Genomic DNA, 16867 nt, shown 5'->3' with positions numbered 1-16867 from the left:
GTTGCAAATGGAGGTGGTTTGGGATCAGTGGGATGCACGCTACAGGGCATCTGGTTCGGAACTCTCCTTCAAGCAACCGATTTGTAACAGACCGTTGTGCCACTATGGTGTGAACTGCTGCTCAAATGGCAGCAGCAAATGCAGTACGATGCGCCAGAGCCATATGCCGAACACGATGGTCTTCCCTCTCGGTAGTGTCATTTGACCGTCATGAACCCGGTCTTCTTGCAAACCTGCATTCTCGTGACCATTGTTACCAGCAATCAGGTACAGTGGCTACATTCCTGCCTAGTCTTTCTGCCACGTTGCCAAAGGAACATCCAGTTTCTAGTAGCCTAATTACAGGAGCAGGTTTAAACTCAGTGAGGTGTTGGTAATGGAGTCTTTGTCGTCTTAAAAGCATTCTTGACCATAATAAAGTCACCACGTCCAATCTCAAAGATATTTAACGCTCATTACTGTTGCAGCGTGTGCCGGCCGAAGTGGCCGTTCGGTTCTAGGCGCTGCAGTCTGGAACCGCGAGACCGCTACGGTCGCAGGTTCGAATCCTCCCTCGGGCATGGATGTGTGTGATGTCCTTAGGCTAGTTAGGTTTAACTAGTCCTAAGTTCTAGGGGACTAATGACCTCAGAAGTTGAGTCCCATAGTGCTCAGAGCCATTTGAACCATTTGTTGCAGCGTGTATTTAAAGTGAACCCGATTTTCATACTCACAGTTGCGCTACTAGCCTTACTCTCATGCATCTGCCACGAAATTTGAATAGACATCATCTTTCAGATGTAGAAACAGGCTGTCCACTTTTGTTTACTCTTCATTGATCCATTATGGAGCGTGGGACAACGGCTGGCATGTATTTCTTGATGGAATAATTTACCAACAGTCGTATGTATTGTAGAAATTTATTTTATAAACTTCTTATGTGCTACCAGTTTCGACATTACATTGATGCCATCTTCAGGCCCCACACGTCATAGTCGTGAGTCTGTGTCGCCTGGCCACCAAGAGCTGTTGCATAACGAGTTGATTCACGGATCCAGTTATATGGCTCCTTCCGTGTATAGTGATTTTACGACTATGACGTATGGGGTCTGAAGATGGCATCAATGTAATGCCGAAACTGGTAGCACATAAGAAATTTATTTTATAAATTTCTACAATACACACGGCTGCTGGTAAATTTATGAATCAAGAAATTTTTGTTTACGTCGCACTACATCATCTTTGTGTTGGGATATTTTCCCGTCAGTGTTACAGGGTGTAACAAAAATGTACGTCACAAATTGCAGAACACATTCCTCAAACGTTGACCAAGAAATTATGTCGTACGAAGGTGGGTCTGGGAAAGCTTTATTTCCATGTTACAACTCAATTTTTCCAACTCATTAATCATGAGAAACACGTACGAACAGAACGTTAGAATAATGGGGAACGTACACTCTCTGTGACGTCTGGCTACGTTGTGCAACGCCAGTCTTTTGTTTTACATGTCCCTGTTACCGTGCGACATACTTTATCGGTTGTTTACAGGTAACATTCAACTGTTCCAGCGATCAGTACGACTATTGCAAGCACACGGGGTACTATGCAGACTTAATCACAGACATGGCTCGTACTCTGGCAGTCTACACAAATGCAGATGTCCAATTGATATATGGATTTGATGACAGCAGTGGCGCTCGCACCTCAACGTTTGTACTGGGAGAGATTTCCAAGGGAAACTTTTGAAGCCATTGATCGTTGACTTCGGGAACATGGGGCATTTAAGCTTGATACTGGCGACTAGGGGTGGCCTAGAAGGACTAGGACACCATAAACCGGGCCGGCCGCGGTAGTCTAGCGGTTCTAGGCGCGCAGTCCGGAACCGCGTGACTGCTACGGTCGCCGGTTCGAATCCTGCCTCGGGCATGGATGTGTGTGATGTCCTTAGGTTAGTTAGGTTTAATTAGTTCTAAGTTCTTGGGGACTGAGGACCACAGATGTTAAGTCCCATAGTGCTCGGAGCCATTTTTTGAACCATAAACCGGAAGCGGCAGTTCTTCATGCACTTGACGACGACTCTAATGTCAGTACGAGATGCAGAGCTGTCGCACTGAAAGTTGACGAGTATTGCACGAGAACCGGTTGTATCCATACCATTTACAACGTCTGTAGGCACTGTCAGTAGCTGAGTTTCCTGCACGGGTGCTCTTCCGAAAATTATTTATTCATCGAAGTACTCACCGTAATTTTAGTTCAACATTTCTGTTTACAGATGAGGTGTCTTTTCAACGAGATCCGACTGTAAATTTTCACAATCGGCATGTACGGGCAGACGTCCATTTTCACACACCTGTTGAAGTGAGTCATCAACAAAGATTTTTTGTCAATGTTTGGACCGGCATCTTTGGTGACTGTTTCTTAGGGCTTCACTTTTTTCCATCCCGGCTCAACGGACGAAATTATCATAATTTCGTAGAGAATGTTGTACCTGATCTGCTAGCAGATGTGCCTTTAGCTGTGCAATAAAGCGATGGAGCACCTCTTCATTTTAGTGTTAATGTCCTCAGCCTTTAAACAAGTGGTCCCGTGAAAGAGGGATTAGCAGAGATGCACCAACTGCCTGGCATCAACGCTCTCGAGACCTAAACCCACCGAACATTTATTTGTGTCGGCATTTGAAAGCTCTTGTGTGTGGAACCCAAGTACATGATGGGCAGAGCCTCTGTGTCTGTATTATAGAAGGCTGTAAAAGCATGCACAGTATTCTAGGGATACGTCAGCTCATCAGAAGTTCACTATAACGGCGGGTTGATGCATGTATCAATGCTCACGGATGGCATACTGAACATCACCTATGAGAAATAATTGCATGTCGTATGCTGGTGCGTCCTGTTCATGTGTGTTTCCCATCATTTTAATTAGTTGGATAAAATGAGTTGTAACATCGAAATAAAGCCTTTCCAAACCCTTTTCAAAAAACACAATTTCCTCGTGTAGGAGTGAAGAATTTGTCTTTCACTTTGTGCCGAACATTTTTGTTACACCCTGTATACGAGATACAAAATACATCAGTTTTACAATACTATCCACATCATTGTTTTCTATATGCCTTGAATACAGCCTGCATCGTATTCAGGACTATAGGCGCAATAACATATATCGACATTCCTTCAGTACATTCAGCCTCCATTGATACTATAGCTACAGGCTCAACACATACATTCTTTGATATTGATTGAATACAAGTATTACAGGCATTTTCACACTCTTCTAATTGCCTTACACTGCGCTATTCACATGCAAATGCTTTACAAAGTCGCAGTGTGCAGCTATAATGTATGCACCCCTGCGTCTCAGTCTGTCTGTAGCAATTGATAACCCACAATGTAGATCATCTAAATTGACAAACCTGAAATATTTTAGGTATACCTTTGTATCCCATGAGGTTAAATCAAGCTTTGCCTCCCAATACACATCAGCTATGCAGAACTTACATTCTAACATTTGAACATCAGCAGGAGTGTATGATGGCTCATATTCTGTAGTCATCCTCCTTTTTGTATAATCCTCCATACTGCGTAGATAGTCCATCAGATGCCACAAATACTGCACTTAACGACTTACACATTTTGAGCTTTCAGCCTGTGTAAGAGTCTTAAAGTCATTGGTAGGTGCCAAGTCTACATTCATACGTTTAGAACCACTGGCAGTCACACTGTATTTCCTGGCGAATTACAGCATTCATGTAGGAATTCCCTGCAGATCAATTTCCGGCAGCTGTTTCGGTCATGCAATGGCATAGACGAACGACTCCAGGTTCAAAATGTTGGGTAGACATCTGGTGCTAAGCGACTGCTGCTGTGGTTCAGATAGGAACACCTAAGCGTCCTGGTCCAGAATTGGATCAGGAGTTCATTGCTTCTGCTGCAGCCGTGCTACCGACACAAGGCTAGGAAGATATTCTGTGCACAGTGAGTACTGCTGTAAGGTTTGCAAAGTCTGCAAATGATCTCTGTAACAATAATACCTAACCCTTAAGTATAATGACACACACACACACATAATAATACTAATTAGGGATGGATTGTCAGAATATTTAATGAGAGTCTCCCTCTCCCCAGCTGACTGCTGATGCTGCTCGTGGCATTTCGTGCTGGATTGCAAATGATGGCACACAGCCTATAAAATTATTATAAAAAATGCCTCATTGGTTGGGGAGCTGAACTCGCATGCAACTGGCTGAGTGACAGAATGATGAGTGGGGGCATGGGCACAGCGCATGGTGGTTTTGGGCCATGCGGACGCAAGGCTGCTGTGGCAATTGCGGTGGTGGGGGGCGGCGGAGGGGGGGAGGGTCGGATGCCCAGAGGGGTGGCAGGCGGCTATGTGGGAGTGGGAATGCAAGGGGGTGTGAGTGGGGTGGCCTCCACAGGCAATGACGTGATGACAGTTTCCTGGGAATGGCCTTAGGGAATGTGCCCAGATGCGGTAATGGCAGAATTCCAGGTATGGTCTTGATGATGAGAACATTCTAATGCTGATAAGACAGTGCTGATGAAGATGTCAGCCGTTTTCTGGGCAGAAACCGCAACGTTTATTTGTAATTGACATATGAAGAGTGATTTTTATACGTACAGTGTCTTGGTAATGATGATGAATACTATACTGATAATGGTAGCAGCAGTTTGAAAGCCGCTTCCGGTTGAACAATGACTGACATTTTTTGCGTTTGGTCCACATTTTGTAGTGGCGTTATTAACTCTACCACGTTACCTATTTCTGCTTGAGAGCAACGTTGCGTTCACAGCAAATATATGCTGGACTGTAGTACTACATGCTGATAACAGTTACCGCAACACAGGGAATCAGCGATCATAAAGCGGTTACTGCATCGATGATTTCAGCCGTAAATAGAAATATTAAAAATGGTAGGAAGATTTTTCTGTTTAGCAAAAGTGACAAAAAGCAGATTTCAGAGTACCTGACGGCTCAACACAAAAGCTTTGTCTCAAGTGCAGATACTGTTGTGGATCAGTGGACAAAGTTCAAAACCATCGTACATTATGCATTAGATGAGTATGTGCCAAGCAAGATCGTAAGAGATGGAAAAGAGCCACCGTGGCACAACAACCGAGTTAGAAAACTGCTGCGGAAGCAAAGGGAACTTCACAGCAAACATAAACATAGCCAACGCCTTGCAGACAAACAACAATGACGCGAAGCGAAATGTAATGTGAGGAGGGCCATGCGAGAGGCGTTCAATGAATTCGAAAGTAAAGTTCTATGTACTGACTTGGCAGAAAATCCTAAGAAATTTTGGTCTTATGTCAAAGCGGTAGGTGAATCAAAACAAAATGTCCAGACACTCTGTGACCAAAATGCCGCACGGACCGACCTCCCAAGACGAGGTATAGAATATGGTTGTGTTTCAAGCCAGCATAAGTATTTTTAAATTATTAACATGGTGTGCGTGTGAGTTCCTAGGGAACCAAATTGCTGAGGTCATCGGACCCTATACTTACACACTACTTAAGCTAACTTAAACTAACTCGTGCTAAGAACAACACACACTTCCATGTCCGAGGGAGGACTCGAACCTCCTGTGGGAGGGGCCGCGCAACCCGTGACATGGCGCCTCTAACCGCGTGGCCACTCCACGCGGCTGCTGCAACATTTTGCACCGCTGGATTGTCCTTGAAGGTTCCCAGTGTCGCCGACTGTCGATTATAGCAAATTGACGTTAATTACACCAAGAGGAAAGGTGCTTTCTAATTTGAAAAAGGGTTCCGTGTTTTGCAACAGCGAATTTTATTTACACTGAGTCCAGTTTGCTCCGCTAAGCTTCCATTCTATGGTTTCTGGTTCTTCTCATTTTAAATGATGTATATGATGGACAATTATTGTTATTGGTCATTGGAGCGAAGCTCGTCAGTCACTTGCTAGTGAATAAGATCTGTGTTGTCTTGTGAGCTAATTGCGAGGTCCATCTCAGACAATACCGATATTAAATCTGTTAAAACTAACATTTGTTCTATGTGACAGGACGTGCATTAAGGAGATAAGTATTCTGCAGGAGTAATACATTGGAGTGTTAGAGGGGAGTAACATCGATTGACCAGCTGTATGAGTGCTTCAGTACCTAGTGTTTCCTTTGGCAGGAAGTATACGGATCACAGTGATATCTGAACGACACATACGTCATTACAACAACTATTAGTAGCGGAGTAGTTATGGTGACACTGAAGAGAGATGTTTGTATCATAGAACACAGCCACTGCTTCCTTGACTCTTTCGCCACCTACTTTGTCGTAAGTATGGAGTTGTCAACCTCTCGGGACAGTGATACTAGAGAGCTTAAGAGGTGACATAAACAATTACGTGTAGCCCATACTATTACTGTCTAGTCCTCCAGATCAACTCTAAAGATATTCAAGTTCCACATTAGTATGCACAGTATTACTTGGTGAAAATATTCCCCTTTCCCTCTTTGAGCCTTCTTGGGGTCTACAAGGACAGTGGAGGTAGAGGGGAATGACTTATACTCCTTTTAGGGTGATTACTTCCACTATTTTCAGAGACGTTTGCTTTTTTCGTCGCTGGTGTTTTACGTTCGGCTTTGTTGCACCTAGCTTTATCCTGTCCTGCAGCGTTTCCTTTTTGGAGAGAAGTAGACTAAGGTGGTACGTTGAACGAACGAACGTTCCAGTCTGTATGAAGGTTGGGAAGGCAGGTTAAATTTTAGCCTAGTTAGGTGGAGATTTAATTGAAACATTTACATTTCAAACACATTTGTTGTAAGCACGACAGAATTGTATAAAGAAGTCTGTGGCTGCTCGTAACCACACATCCGCAGTTACTTCGCAAAGGATAATTTACTAAAAATTGTTTGCTTCTTTTATCGCACACTGACAGTTTTCACTGTTAATTAAGGTATATAACGCACACACATCCCTTACTATCACCTACTGTCAAAAAATACATTTACGGGACAACTATCACACACGATGCCGTGCGCGGAGGAAGAAAATCATTTCCGATCAGGTGACTGAACAACATCTAAAAAGGTCTGCAGCCAACAATGCTATATGGTTCGTACTCTTCCCAACAGTTTCTTCATGAGCTTCAGTTGATTTCTTTGACAAGCAAACGTTACGTTATACATACGGTGGCAGAATCTCTTAAGAAGTGCTCACGCTGGAAGATTTTCGATTCCACAGCGCCCGCGGCAAACACCACCTCCATTATTTACAGTACTGGACAACATCGACGGCGGCGCGCCCTTCCTGCGGGGCTTATTTTAATCTCATTGTACATCACACAAAGCTGGAGACAAACGACCGTGATTAAGCAATTGGTTCCGAAGCGCTCCCCCTGTCGTTGCTGGTAATTTATTAGTCCTCCCTCCATTATCCTTACAGTAAGGCAGCGTGCACTCACTTATTCGCGCAAGGAGTCGCTTCGACAGCTCGTTGACTGCCTGATGAGGACAGGCCCATCTGCCACGAGTTTATCTCTCACGCTTAATGCACACAGGCAGACACGATTCCAAGTCTATTGCTTATCTTTCATTTTAAGGAAAGAATTGGTGTATCGTACGGGGGTGGAGAACTGGTGGCAGGGAATCGGAAGCTTTTCAACAGTGCCATTTTTAGAGACGACAATTTCTGATTACCAATCTATTTTATGAATGCATAAAATACTGGGTGAATCGCCTAAAGCTTGCACCGCAAATATCCTGGAAGTGGAAAGCGCTTATGATGTGCTGTATTCACAGAATGAATTGGTAGTCAGGGGCCCATACTGTTAGCCTGTCAACAGACTGTAATAATATTTATAAAGTGTACCTTTTGTGCACATGTAGACTGTTTTAAATAGAACAACACCTATTCCCATTAAAATGAGAATGTCAGTGCTGTTTGTTGCAGATTCTAGTGCGAGTTGTGAACTGGATATCGTATTTTGAAAAATTCTCACTCCGACACTTGTACACCATCTGTGGTAGCACACGCTAAAGAATAATATAAGTGCATAAACTCGGTATGTGGATTCTGACCAGCACCGAGACAACTGAATCTCACAAACTGTGTTCAAAATAACCACCGAAAGTGACAATACACGCTTCCAGTCTGGTATGGAGCGAAGCCTGCACTCGTTCTAGCCCTTTGGCGGAAATGTTCGAGCAGGCTGCAATAATACGTTGTTGTACATCATTGAATGTAGCTGCTATGTTCTTTTAGGCAGTGCCTTTTAACCTTTCCCACAGCAAAAAGTCTACAGTCGTTAAATCCGTGGAACCGACCGGCCAGGGTACAGGTCTACTGTGTTCAATCCAAGTATCTGTAAACAGTTGAGTAAAGACACGCTGTAGTACTTCGCGCACTACTGGCTGGAGAGCCATCATGTTGGTACCACTGGTTCCTCCTAGTCTGCAGAAGAACGTCTTCTAGCATCCGTGGAAGATGGTCTGGTAGGAGGCTGCGATACTTGAGGGCATCCAATGATCTGTCGATGAAAAATGGACATGTGAGCTGATGGTTCACAATCAACCAACGCACGTTTACGCTCCATGGACGCTTATGATGCCCACGCCTCTCACCCCTCCATATATATCCACTGATTCCATTGAAATTGATATTATAAATTCCCTTGTCCTGATTCCTACCATTCTCTCTCTGTTCATCATACCTTGGTCTGTAATCTACATTCTAATTCGTAAGTGCGAGGCAGGATTCGAACCTGCGACCGTAGCGGTCACGCGGTTCCAGACTGCAGCGCCTAGAACCGCTCGGCCACCCCGGCCGGCATGGAAACATTGCCACATTGGATAACGTACTATTAAATTTCACTGCGAACCCGCTATGTTACTTCTGGTTTTCTATAGATTGGTTATTTCTTCTTCTAATTCATTCTTCATATTATTTATTCCTTGATTACATTTAAATATTTCCTCACTCATGGACTTTAATTATGTGTTTGCCTGGATTCCATATCTTTTACAATTTTGTTCATGTACCTGAATTTGCCACACATCACTTTGCACAGGTCACACTTAACATCTACATCTGCATTTACATCTGAATCTACACTGAAGTGCCAAAGAAACTGGTATAGGCATCCATACTCAAATACCGAGTTATGTAAACAGGTAGAATACGACGCTGCGGTCGGCAACACCTATATAACACAACAAGAGTGTGGCGCAGTTGTTAGATCGGATACTGCTGCTAAAATGCCAGGTTATCAAGATCTATGTGAATTAGAACGTGGTGTTATAGTCGGCGCACAAGCGATGGAACACAGCATCTCCGAGGTAGCGATGAAGCGGGATTTTCCCTTACGACCATTTCACAACTTTACCGTGAATATCAGGAATCAGGTAAAACATCAAATCAACGAAATCGCTGCGGCCAGAAAAAAGATACAGTAAAAACGGGACCAACGACGACTGAATACACTCGTTTAACATGACAGAAGTGCAGCCAATCCGAAAATTTCTGCTGATTTCAGTGCTGGGCCATCAACAAGTGTCAGCGTGCGAACCATTCAACGAAAAATAATCGATATCGGCTTTCGGAGCCGAAGACCCACTCGTTTTCCTTGATACAGCACGACACACAGCTTTACGCCTTACCTGGCTCTGTCACCGCCGACATTGGACTGTTGACGGCTGGAAACATGTTGCCTGGTCGGACGAGTCTCGTTCCAAACTGTATCGAACATATGGCCGTGTACAGGTATGGAGACAACTTCATGAAGTCATGGACCCTGTATGTCAGCAGGAGACTGTTCAAGTTGTTGGAGGCTATGTAATGGTGTGGGGAGTGTACGGTTGGAGGGATATGGGACCCCTGATACATCTAGATACGACTCCGACAGGCATTCTGTCTGATCACCTGCATCCATTCATGTCCATTGTGCATTCCGACGGACTTGGACAATTCCAGAAGGACAAAGCGACACCCCACACGTCCTGAATTGATACAGAGTAATGCTAGAAACACTCTTCTGAGTTTAAACACATCCGCTGGCCACCAAACTCCCCAGACATGAACATTATTGAGCAAATCTGGCATGCCTTTCAACGTGTTGTTCCGAAGAGATCTACACCCCCTCGTACTCTTACGGATTTATGGATAGCCCTGCAGAATTTTTGGTGTCAATTCCCTCCAGCACTACTTCAGATGAAATGAAATGTCACGTGGCGAGGGCCTCCCGGCAGGTAGAGCCGATCGCCTGGTGCAACTCATTTGAGGTGACGTCGCTTCGGCTACTTGAGCGTCGATGAGGATGAAATGATGATGATGATGATAAAGGCTACACAAACACCCAGTCCCAGAGCGGAAAAAATCTCCAACCGAGCCGGGAATCTCATTTTCATCGCATTCGTTCGTTGCATCTGCTCGTGGCGGACGTCAAAAATGGCTCTGAGCACTATGGGACTCAACATCTTAGGTCATAAGTACCCTAGAACTTAGAATTACTTAAACCTAACTAACCTAAGGACATCACACACACCCATGCCCGAGGCAGGATTCGAACCTGCGACGGTAGCAGTCCCGCGGTTCCGGACTGCAGCGCCGGAACCGCACGGCCACCGCGGCCGGCTGGCGGACGTCGCAAGACACCCGTTACAGTTCGTCGTTGATCCATTAACGCAGTTTTTTTTTTTGTTACAGAGGGCAACTAACCCTCTGACCGAACACGCTGAGTTACCATGCCTGTGCCCACTCAGCTATGGCGGCGGACACTACTTCCGACATTAGTCGAGTCCATGCCACGTCGTGTTGAGGCACTTCTTCGTGCTCGCGGGGGGTGCTGTAGGATATTAGGCAGGTGTACCAGTTTCTTTGGCTCAAATAATGGCTCTGAGCACTATGGGACTTAACAGCTGTGGTCATCAGTCCCCTAGAACTTAAAACTACTTAAACCGAACCAACCTAATGACATCACACACATCCATGCCCGAGGCAGGATTCGAACCTGCGACCGTAGCATTCGCGCGGTTCCGGACTAAGCGCCTAGAACCGCTAGACCACCGCGGCCGGCAATGTCTGTTTATATACCTCCGAATGAAGACTAATCTCCCTTATCTTATCTTCGTTGCCCTTACACGAAATGTTAGTAGGCAGCAGGAGAAAAGATCTGCAGTCTACTTCAACGCAGGTTCTCTAAACTTTCTCAAATGTGTTTCAAGAACAGAACGCTATCGTCACTCCAGGGAGCCCCATTTAAACTCACGTAACATCTAAGTAATATTCGCGTGCTGATTGAACCTACTGCTAACAAATCTAGCAGCACGCCTCTGTATTGCTTCGATGTCTGCCTTTAATCTGATATTCATGGATGCCAAACACTCGAGCAGCACTCGCAAATGGGTAGTGTTCTGTAGGCAGTTTCCTTTATAGTTGATCTATACTTTTGTAAAATACTCCCCCTGACCCCAAGTCCACCATTCGTCTTCCTCACCACCATCCGTACGTGACAATTCGCCTTCCCCACCACCATCCTTATGTGCTCGTTCCATTTCATATCACTTCGCAACTTCACGTCTGTGACAAACAGAACACAAATAATGTTGTATTCGAACAGTATGGGATTCGTTTCCCTACTCAGCTCCATTAACTTATATCCAGAAAAATCCACCATTCATCACACCAACTAGAAATTTAGTGTAAGTCATCTTATATCCTCCTACAGTCACTCAATGATGTCTTTCGATACAGCTCAGCGTCATCAGCAAACAGCAGCAGTTTGCTACTCACACTGTCCATCAAATCATCTATCTATACAGAGAATAAGAGCGGTGCTGTCACACTTGCCTGGGGCATTTCTGACGATACCCTTGTCTCTGATGAAACTCGCCATCAAGGACAACGTGCAGGCTTCTGTATTGAAGAAACATTCACACCACTCACATGCCTGGGAACCTAATCCGTACACCTGGACCTTCATTAGCGATATGCAGCGAGTAACCCTTTCTCTGCCTCATGAACCCTATGGTTTCCCCCTTACCAGTTTAATTTGGCACATATTTCAATTTTGTTTTCGTTTTCTGTAAATTTAGCTTCGAAGTGGTCAAATATGTCACTTACTTTGCTTATTTTGCCCCAAGCTCTGATTTTCATACCCAATATTATTCCTGTGCTTTGATTCCACTTCTCCAGCTGTAGCAGATTTCATATTGGCAAAGTTAACATGTTTTCTAATTTCGTTTTGAGATTTACTTCCATTTTCCCAAATTTACTGCCATGTTCTCTCTGGATATTCATTACAGCTGCTAGCTGATTTTGAGATTCACCAATATTTCCTATAACTATCCCTTCCCTCTGCATTTTAAGGCTACTTGCATCACTCTCAGCAATCTGTGATCTTCAATTACTTAACGATTTCTCTATTTAGTTAGCCATGACTGACCAACAAAAAAACGCAACTTTTTCTGTAGTTAACTCAAAATTCCCTCGCTTGCTGCTGTGGTACTTTGTACTGTGAAAGATATGAAAGAGATGACATATATATTGAGAACATTCTATGGCATAGGTACAAAGCAGCATGGACGTAGCACGGCTTAATGGGACTATGGCACAGAGACAACTTAGCACGGAAACAATACAGCACAAAGGCAGTGACACGGAAATGATTTGGAACGCACGGAGGCGATGACGTGTAAAGCCTGCGCCCTGGCAGTGGCATGGACAGGTGTCAACAACTGGTGCAGAGCGGTCAGGACCAGTACACAGGCGTGGCGGCGCTGCGACGCAAGGATATTCAGTATCGTAGACGCAGCTGCCGTGCGACGTCTGCAGTGTGGACATGCTGCAGCGTGGAAAGATGTCATTGTGGAAAGGAGTGATAACTGAAGTGTGGTTAGATTGTGCCATGTAGGCACGGAGGCCTGAAACAACTTTTGCACAGACACTCATTGCCATTGATGCAGTGGCTGTGCAATGGCTGTGGCAGGGAAATGCTATGCTGTGGACACGCATTGGGCCATACACGACAGCATTGTAGTTAGATGGCTCTGCGTAGGTGCGGTGGCCCTGCAATGATTGCAGCAACAAAAGGCAGTGGGATGATCTCAGCAGTTGCATGACTGCTTTAGTGCGGAGAAACTGCAGTGTGGACAGTCACTGATGTGGACAGGAATGATGGCTGCATTGTAATGAGATGGCACCATCTAGGTACAGTGACCCTGTGATGGTTTTGCACAGGCAGACATCGGTGGCGCTGGTGCAGTGGCTGTGCAACAGTTGGTGGGGAACACGCTGCAGCATGGACTGACATCGGCGTGGGTGGCAAGGTGGTTGCAGTGGACTCATGTGAGACTTTCTGCAGGTCCGGCAGCCCTGCAGCGGGTTTGGTATGGCAAGGAAATGGCACCTATGAAGTGGTCACGTAACAGCTATAGTGCAGAGACACTGAGTCGTGGACAGACATACATACATACGGCCGTGTTGTTGTCAGGTGCACAGCACGAGTGTGGCTGCCACGGAACGGCTTCTGCTGACGGGTTGCTTTATAAACTTGGTGGTCCTGAAACAACCATAGCATCTACAGGCGGCACCACGACCACAGGGGCCTCATTATAAACGAGTAAATTTACAAATGAAATTTAGAATCAGCAGTGCAATGCCACGGCAGAATCAGGCCTCAACTAAGCCATACATGGGCCACCGGACGGCATAATAAAATGTTCAAATGTGTGTGAAATCTAATGGGACTTAACTGCTAAGGCCATCAGTCCCTAAGCTCACACACTACTTAATCTAAATTATCCTAAGGACAAACACACACACGCATGCCCGAGGGAGGACTCGAACCTCCGCCGGGACCAGCCGCACAGTCCATGACTGGAGCCCCTAGACCGCTCGGCTAATCCCGCGCGGCGACTGCATAATAGCATCTTCGCTACAACTTCTGTAAGAACAGACTACTCATACCTTGAGCCTTCATGGAGCAATTACAGCCCGATTACGACTACTAGATCGTCTTCCCCAGGCCAGATATTTATGCAGGACCAACTAACGACGATGTTACCGTAACATCAGCACAGAGAACCAGTGTTTAAGGGCGCCCAAACTGGTTAGTCGTCGTCGAACAGCAGCAGTTTGATGTCGAGCCTGTGTCACACTGCACAGTGCCTATGATGCAGACGCTTCTGCCTCAGCAGGGACAAGAACATCAGTCTGCTCGCCTGCTACTTGCCACCCTGCGTGGGCGTCAGGGCAGCTTTGCACTTGGCTGACGTCCCGAGAGTGTGACGAGAAGAATCATCCATCTGTGCCTTCACCGGAGTGTCAGCAAAGGACAGCTGTGATCGCAAGCCCTGGAGCGGGACACAGCCGTGTCCTCTCAGCAGCAGGTGTTGGCCACACTGTAACTGGGAGCATGGCGAAGCAGCAGCGTTCACAACAACAGAAGTGTGCAGTTGCCAGTGGCCACCCAGCGGGGAATCGCCGTCATATTCACTGCACTGCACACTAATGGTTGTAAACAAGTCTCTATATAGAATTCATTGTAACCATTATCGGTCAGAACGACTGCTGAGGATAAACACAAAGATTTAACTGGACAGTCAGAACAGAGCAAACAGAACCATGAATTTTCTGCAGCATGGATGTCCTAAGCAACAATACGAGTAAGTGCCGAATTCAAAGTTTGTTTGAGCCTGTATGGATGTTTCACTTCCTCCGTTCAGCTTTTTGTGTACTGGTACTTCGTTAGGTTCTTTGTAGGCTATATGGAGAAGCAAGTTTCGTATCAGGAAGATATTCAGCAGTTAATACATGAAGTTGCCCAGCTGCAAGTGGAATAACCGCAGCTAAGGGAGAAAAGAAGGGAACAGTCGCTTCCTAGTAAACCTATCCTGGTCACTAATATCTCTATTTTAGTCACACCGTTTTCAGGAAATTCTGAAATTTAACCAAGGTAAACAAGTAGGGGCTTCTAGGTTGTATGAGATAAATCACAAAAAGGATATCAGTTCAGTGTCTTCAGGGAAGACAGATGTAGGACAAAAAATACATCGAGATATTACCATGAGCAACCAAACAGTTTTATTTTCTTTTTAAATTCATAAGGGATCAATAGAGATGTAGCTCACCAATCATATCTGGTCAAACACGCGCAGAATAGAAAGTAGATCGCAGAAGCTTGCCAGCCGCTGGCAAGGGTGGATGTTATGCCTTACAAAGTGAAACTGATACACAAAAACAACAATTATTAATTAATTAACTAATTTGCTCTTAGACTTTTGTCTTTGACACCGGTACTGAGACTGATACTGCATTAAAAAAGAAACTCTCTCTTGAATTTTTTTTTGCCTTGATACATATATTATAGAATTTTCACCTGTCTAATACAAACTGTGAAAAGATTTGACTATAGATGAATATGTTTTCTTCGTGGCTGCTGTAAGGAGAGAACGGGTTAGGTACAGGATGAATTGGCGGTCGGAGGTTTCTGCTTCTCCGGTTCTCAGAGGCAAAGTCGGAGAAAACTGCTACAACTGGCGATGAAGGCGCCGTATCCCTTAGCAGCTACAATATTCACAGTAAAATTACTGCTGGGTCTTAAACCAGAAAAATACTTCAAGAAAAGAAATTACTAGGCCTGAGTTGCAGTTCCAACCGGCTGAGGAGTATTGGTTGTACTCGGAGTTGGATAAAATGATAGAGACACCCAATTGTTTTGGACGGGGGCAGCTCATAATAGTGGAAAGGTTGGACCTAGTTGGAAGTGGTTTATTAATAATCCGGACACTATGTGAAATAGTGGGTCCAACTTTCCGTCTACCTGCCACAATTTCGGCAAAAAGCAATCTGAGCATTTCGCAGCCTCTATTGTATTGGCAAGAAAATGGTACGGAGGACTTACCTATATCGCAACCGAGCTTAGGATAGTTAGTCCATCAGAGAACGTAACGACAAAATTAATCTTGGCAAAAAGCGGGCCAGAGCCATCTGGGCCAGCCACCCGAGATTTGGTCACTCTAGTTTTGCATAAGAATAATGTAGGTTAAGGCGACCTGAGGCACCAGGTCATAACATATAAATTTATAAATGAAAAATTGCAATTAAAATCTCCAGGTACTATCTTAACGACTTCAAATGATAAGTACGATAGTAGAAGTACTTTAGAGAATGTGATATACTTCTACAAAACAGTTATTGATGTCGATGGTCCAGCAATTAAATAAAATGTAAGTTGAATAACAGGGAAACAATAGATTCCTACAGCACGTAATTAGTTACGAACAACAACACAGCTCGCGAGATATTCACTTCTAAACGCACACTACGTCTTCACTGTAGAAGCCACAGAAATCTCACAAGTGCAGAAATCGGCACTCCAAAGTATTTCTATCTGCCGTCACCACGCGCAAACCGCTTCACACTCTTCATGTCTCTGCCGCGACCGAGCGTCCGTCGCGCCGACACGTCCAGTACTCCCGTGTCCCGTGCAGTACTCTTCAGAACTCTTCTCTTGAACTCGCTTCCATCCAGTCTCCCCATTAACGAGCGCTGTGATTGGCTAGAGCGCTCGTGCCATGTCTTCATTCCAACACACCCACCCAAACATAATGAAACACATTCGAAGTACTGGATCTACGTTTAAATTACTTAAAAATTAATTAAATATTCCTAAGGCTGGACCATTAACACGCTCTAACACACATTATTAAATACATAAACAAATTAAATAAACATCTATCAGAGGAATAGCAACAAAAGATAGGCCAGTAGCCTCATGTCTCTGTGTTTCGTAAAACACAGTAAATATTTCACAAATTTCTTCATGAATAGTATATATCGGATATAAACAAGGACATAGATGAATAAATATATTTATAAGCATGTTTCTACCGTTTCTTCGTGTAACTGTGGAGTAC

This window comes from Schistocerca serialis, chromosome 3 (assembly GCF_023864345.2).
Source record: "Schistocerca serialis cubense isolate TAMUIC-IGC-003099 chromosome 3, iqSchSeri2.2, whole genome shotgun sequence".
NCBI classification, from domain to species: domain Eukaryota; kingdom Metazoa; phylum Arthropoda; class Insecta; order Orthoptera; family Acrididae; genus Schistocerca; species Schistocerca serialis.
The sequence above is the reverse complement of the archived record's forward strand: the minus strand, read 5'-3'. Positions refer to the sequence as shown.